General features: G+C 38.0%; 1 protein-coding gene across 16 annotated transcripts in view; it reads left to right on the forward strand.

The window, feature by feature from the left end:
- BCLAF3 (BCLAF1 and THRAP3 family member 3) overlaps positions 1-6485 on the forward strand; it is a 54172-nt gene that overhangs the window by 2392 nt on the left and 45295 nt on the right. The gene's annotated exons all lie outside the window — the stretch shown is intronic.

Here is a 6485-nt window from a genome sequence, read left to right on the forward strand (position 1 = left end):
GGCACGAAGCCATGTCCCCTGCATCGGCAGGCGGACTCTCAACCACTGCGCCACCAGGGAAGCCCAAAAGTCTCCTTTCTTGAAACATCCTTCTATGCTCTGGGGTTCCCTCCTTCCTCAGAGGATGTTCTTTCTCAGTCTTCTTGGCTGGTTCATCTCCTTGAAAGGTTGATGTTTCTGTAGGCTTGATCCTTCTAGTGATATACCAGCTCTGGAATAATGTATAGAGCATTGAGGCAATCTGATGTTTGAAGGTTTGGTAGAATTCCCCTGTGAAACGATCTGGGCCTGATGCTTTTTTATGGGATATTTCCTTAATAACTTTCTCTGTTTCTTTTATGGAAGTTGGTCCGTTTAAGCGTTTTAATGCAGTCAGTTTTAGTAATCTCTATTTTTCTAACAAATTATCTCTTACATCTGGGCTTTTAAATTTATTGGATATAATCTCTTACGATTCAAAATTTTTCTTCTATTTCAATGGTTATTTTCCCTTTGCTCTTTCTTATTTTGTATATTTGTGCTTTCTCTCTTTTTTCCTAGGCAAGTTATATAAGTTATTTAGTGGTTTATCCATTTTAATTTTTCCAAAAACTACAGAATTTTGAATTATTACTTAGATCTAGTTTTCTATTCTCTTCCTCTACTTTTGTTTTTGTTGTTTCCTTCCTTGTGCTTTGTTATTTTTTAGTTTCTTTTTTTTTACCTTGGAAATAAATTTATTTACTTTTATTCTTTCATTTTTATTGATAAATATGTTTAGTGCAATGAATTTTCCTTTGATCACTGCTTTAAATGCATCCCATAGAATCTGATATGTAGTGCTTTTATTGTCATTATTTCTTTAAAAATTTACCTTAGAGTACCCAGGAGTTGTTTAATAAGAGGTTTTAAAATTTCTAGGTGGAATTTCTCTTTTTTGTTTTTATTAGTAAATTCTAGTTTTATTGCATTATGATCAGAGAGTATTGCTTGTAATAGTTCTATTATGTGGAGGTTACTGATGTTTCCTTTGTGACCTAATATATGATTATTTTTGGTGATGTGGTGTGGGCACTTCAGAAGAGTATTCTCTAGTATCAGAGTGTAGAGTTTGATAAATATCCTTAAGATTTACCCTGTTGATTATGCTGTTTAGATCTTCTATCTCATTTTTGGCTTACCTAATCTGTCTAATACAGCACTGAGAGTGGTATATGAAAGTCTCCTATTATTAGTGTTTCTATCTGTGTCTCCTTGCATCTGTTGTAGTTTTTGCTTCATAAAGGTGGTTGCACTGTTATATTCATGTAAATATGTGTATTTTTATTTGTTCTCTCTTCATCGAGGATTGTGGCTTTTAGCATTAAAAAGTGTCTTTCTTTGGCATGATGAATGCTTTGGGGCTTGAATTGTGCTTTGCCTGATTCTTGGTTTGCCACCCCTGCTCTCTTTGTTTCCATTTGCCTTGTATAATTTGGCCATCCTTTTATTTTTAACTTTTCACAATCACTTTGTTTTAGATATGTTTTTTATACAACTCCTTGTTTTGTGAGCCAAATTGTACCTGTTTATTTTAGTAGATGAGTTAATAAGCCCACCACATTTATTGTTAGGACTGATATATTTGGTCTATCGTAATATTTTATAATCATGTGTATTTTGTTATATTTGCTATTTCTTTTTGCTATGAGGTGTAGTTTTTGCTCTTTTATTTTAAAAAGAGGAAGGTTTTTATTTTTGTTCTAATGGTTAACCTTTGTACTTACACCTTTTAAAATGCCCTTACTCCCCTGTTTATTTAGCCTGTTCTGTGTGTGAGAGAAATACATTTCATCCGTGAAAGCAAAGTAGAATAATGGTAGGCAACAGTGGGGTTCTGTATCCACTTCCAGCTCCTCACTACTGAGGAAGTGTGACAGCATCCAGCCACTGTGGCTGGGAGAATAAGCCATGCCCTGCTCTCCTGAGGTCTGGCTTCCTCTGAACTGCTGATCGCCCTCTTGTTCTGTGGGCTCTAACTTGGTCCCGTTCTGTGCTGCCAGTGTGGCGTCTTTGTTGTAAGGGCTTTCCTGGGCAATTCTTTGCATTTGTAAATGCTGAACTCACATTTAGTATGGGATCTCTGTCAGTTGATTTTTCTTTTTTTTGGTAACAGCTTTACTGAGATATAATTAACATACCACACAATTCACCCATTTAAAAGTCTACAATTCAGTGGTTTTTAGTATATTCACAGAGTTGTGTAACCATCATCACAGTCTAGTTTTAGAACATATTCATCCCACCAAAAAGAAACGCTGTGCCCACTCCCCCCAATGCCCCCCTCCCCCCACCGCACCTAGGCAACCACCAGTCTACTTTCTGTCTCTATGGATTTGCCTATTCTGGACGTTTCATATAAAGCAATCATACAATATGTGGTCTTTTGCAACTAGCTTCTTTCCCTTAGCATAATGATTTCAAGGTTCATCCCTGTTTGACTGTGTGTCAGTACTTCATTCCTTTTTATGGCCAGATAATATTCCATTGTACAGGGATACTACATTTTGTTTATTCATTCATCTCTCAATGAACATTTGAGTTGTTTCTGCATTTTGGCTCTTGTGAATAATGCTGTTATGAGCATTTGTGTACGAGTTTTTATGCAGACATATATTTTTATTTCTTTGGGGTATATACCTAGGATTTGAATTGCTGGGTCATATGGTAACTCTACGTTTAATTTTTTAAGGAACTGCCAGACTGTTTTGCAAAGTGGCTGCATCATTTCTTTTGAGTTTATTTTCCCCTGGGCACCTTGTAATTTATTATTCACTTCTGAGAAAATTTAGTCTTTTTCTCCCATTCTTTCCCCTTAGTTTGATTATTTTTTTTTTCTGTCATATCACTATGTTTTTTTGGTATGTTTCTGTTCTTAGTTTTTAAATTTCTGATTCAAGGTGAGTTTTTTAAAATATATATTCCTAAATGCTTTTGGATATATTTAATTCTGTTTAGAGTATACAGTTAGAGTTTTCTTCTGCTTCATGTTTTTTTGGGGGGAGGAATTTTCCTCAGTTGAGAAATTCTCTTTTTCCACTTTCTTGTAAACACATGGGGATCATCAGACTAAAATTTTTGCAAATCTAATGAGTATGAAATGGTATCTCTTTGTTTTAATTTTATCTTCCTAATAGGTAGGGTTGAATATCTTTTTGTATGTTTATTGGACAGTTATGTTTCCTCTTTGTTGAAAACTCTAAGGATAGAGTTGCCATTTATTGAGGTGGAACAGACCTTGGGAGGAGCAGATTTTGGAGGAAGGTCAGGAGTTTGCTCTTGGACATGTTTACAGCATCCAATAGGCTTTTGGATGTGGAAGAGTGCAACACAGAGGATAGGTGAGGGCTGGAGATGTCAGTTTGGGGGTTGTTAGTATATAGAGAGTATTTAAAGCCATGAGACTGAAGGAAAGTGCAGACTGGGAAGAGAGTGTAGACAATGAGAAGTCAAAGACTGAAGTCACTATTTAGAGGAAGACTGTGTTCACTATTTAGGGGTCAGGCTGCTGAGGGGGGAGGTGAGGAAAAACCAGCAAAGGAGACAGAAAGCATTGTTAGAGGTAGGAGGAAAACCAGGAAAGTGTAGTATTCTGGAATCCAAGTGAAGAAAATGTTTCTGGGAGGAAGGTGTGATTGACCATCAAGTGCTGCTGGTAGATCCAGGAGAAGGAGGGAAAATAGCCATTGGATTTAGTAACATGGATTTCGTTAGTGATCTTGACTGGAGCAGTTTGGTGGAGTGGAAAGCTAGATTGGTGGGGGGCCAAGTAGAATGGGGGGAGAAGAATGGGAGAGAATGACTGTGGTATACAGTCAGCCCTTTGAGGAATTTGGTTGTAAATGGAGAGAGAGGTAGTAGGGTGATGGGAGGGACCTAATGGAGAGGGGGAAGTGATGTCATGGAAGAGGAGAATTGCTTTCAGCTGGGTGAGGGTATGTGTCCAGTGCTGTCCTGGTTAGGGTGGCCTTTTTTGACACCAGCATCCCCTTCAGCATCCTCCTGGGAGTGGATGCCCCTGCTGTCCATTCATCTTTCCATGTTCAAGGGCACACAAATTCACTCACTGCCGCTACACAGTTCACTCCGAAGGAGCAGTATAAATGAATTTCTCTTTTGTAATTGGCATCTCCTTCGCCCCAGTCACAAACGCTGCTGGTGTTTCTGCCTTTTCTTTTTTTTTTTCTCGCCCTCTCTGTCTTAAAACTTCCTTTGATTAACTTTGCTAGTCACAAGTAAGTTAGTTTAAATCAGGGATCAGCAATCTTTTTTGTATAGGACCAGATAGTAAATATTTTAGACTTTGTGGGCCACGTACAGTCTCTGTTGCATATTCTTCTTTTTAAGCAACACTTAAAAAATGTAAAAACCGGGCTTCCCTGGTGGCGCAGTGGTTGAGAGTCCGCCTGCCGATGCAGGGAACACGGGTTCGTGCCCCGGTCTGGGAGGATCCCACATGCCTCGGAGCGGCTGGGCCCGTGAGCCATGGCCGGGCTGAGCCTGCGCGTCCGGAGCCCGTGCTCCGCAATGGGAGAGGCCACAACAGTGAGAGGCCCACATACCGCAAAAAAAAAAAAAAAAAAAGAAAAAAAAATGTAAAAACCATCTTAGCTCAGACTCTAGGATTTAAATTAACTCTCCTGTCTTATGCATTAAGCCCCTGAGCTACTACTGTTCATTACTAGCTGATGCACCCAAAAAAGCAAATGCAAATAAAGTTAACTTTAAAACAAAAAGCTCTATTGAGATATATTTTACAGGTTTAAAATGTACAATTCAGTGATTTTTGGTATGTTTGCAGAGTTGTGCAACCATCTCCATAATATCTGCTCTAATCTTACAGCACTTGCATCACCCCAAAGGTAACGTTTTTACAGCTTTGAGGTGTAACTTATATGCAAAAAAATGCACCCATTTTTGAGTGAATAGTTTGAATTTTTTTTTCTTGTTAGTCATCCATTTTAAGCACATCAGTGTATACATGTCAATCCCAATCTCCCAATTCATCCCACCACAACCCCCACCCTCCACCACTTTCCACCCTTGGTGTCCATTCGTTTTTTTCTCTACTTCCGTGTCTCAATTTCTGCTCTGCAAACCGGTTCATCTGCACCATTTTCTAGATTCCACATATATGTGTTAATATACGACATTTGTTTTTCTCTTTCTGACTTCACTCTGTATGACAGTCTCTAGATGGATCCACATCTCTACAAATGAACCAGTTTTGTTCCTTTTTCTGGCTGAGTAATAGTCCATTGTATATATGTACCACAACTTCTTTATCCATTCGTCTGTCGATGGGCATTTAGGTTGCTTCCATGACCTGGCTATTATAAATACTGCTGCAGTGAACACTGGGGTGCATGTGTCTTTATTTATTTATTTTTTTTTTTTTTTCTTTTTTTGCGGTACGCGGGCCTCTAATATATTTTGGAGATTAATCCTTTGTCCGTTGATTCATTTGCAAGGAGACAACCCATTCTGAGGGTTGTCTATTCGTCTTATTCATGGTTTCCTTTGCTGTGCAAAAGCTTTGAAGTAGTAATAAATAGCCTCCATGTGTTTAGCCTCCATGTGTTTTGTGTTTTTTACGTTTTTTAGTTGTTTTCTAATCTCATAGAGCTGTGGTCAGAAAAGATGCTTGATATGATTTCAATTTTCTTAAATTTATTGAGGCTTGATTTGTGACCCAAGATGTGATCTATTCTGGAGAATGTTCTGTGCGCACTTGAGAAGAAAGTGTAATTTGCTATTTTTGGTTGGAATGTCCTATAAATATCAATTAAATCTATCTGGTCTATTGTGTCATTTAAAGCTTGTGTTTCCTTATTGATTTTCTGTTTGGATGATCTGTCCATTGGTGTAAGTGAGGTGTTAACGTCCCCCACTATTATGGTGTTACTTTCAATTTCCTCTTCTACAGTTCTGAGCAGTTGCCTTATGTATTGAGGTGCTCCTATGTTGGGTGCATATATATTTATAATTGTTATATCTTCTTGGATTGATCCCTTGATCATTACGTAGTGTCCTTCCTTGTGTCTTGTAACATTCTTTATTTTAAAGTCTATTTCATCTGATAGGAGTACTGCTACTCCAGCTTTCTTCTGATTTCCATTTGCATGGAATACCTTTTTCCATCCCCTCACTTTCAGTCTGTATGTGTCCCTAGGTCTGAAGTTGGTCTCTTGTAGGCAGTATATATATGGGTCTTGTTTTTGCATCCATTCCACAAGCCTGTGTCTTTTGGTTGGAGCATTTAATCCATTCACGTTTAAGGTAGTTATCAATATGTATGTTCCTATGACCAATTTCCTTAATTGTTTTGGGTTTGTTTTTGTAGGTGTTTTTCTTTTCTTGTGTTTCCTTAGAGAAGTTCCTTTAGCATTTGTTGTAGAACTGGTTTGGTGGTGCTGAATTCTCCTAGGTTTTGCTTGTCTGTAAAGCTTTTGATTTCTCCATCGAAT

Source organism: Neophocaena asiaeorientalis, unplaced genomic scaffold, assembly GCF_003031525.2.
Source record: "Neophocaena asiaeorientalis asiaeorientalis breed wild unplaced genomic scaffold, Neophocaena_asiaeorientalis_V1.1 scaffold194, whole genome shotgun sequence".
In the NCBI taxonomy this organism is placed as follows: Eukaryota; Metazoa; Chordata; class Mammalia; order Artiodactyla; family Phocoenidae; genus Neophocaena; species Neophocaena asiaeorientalis.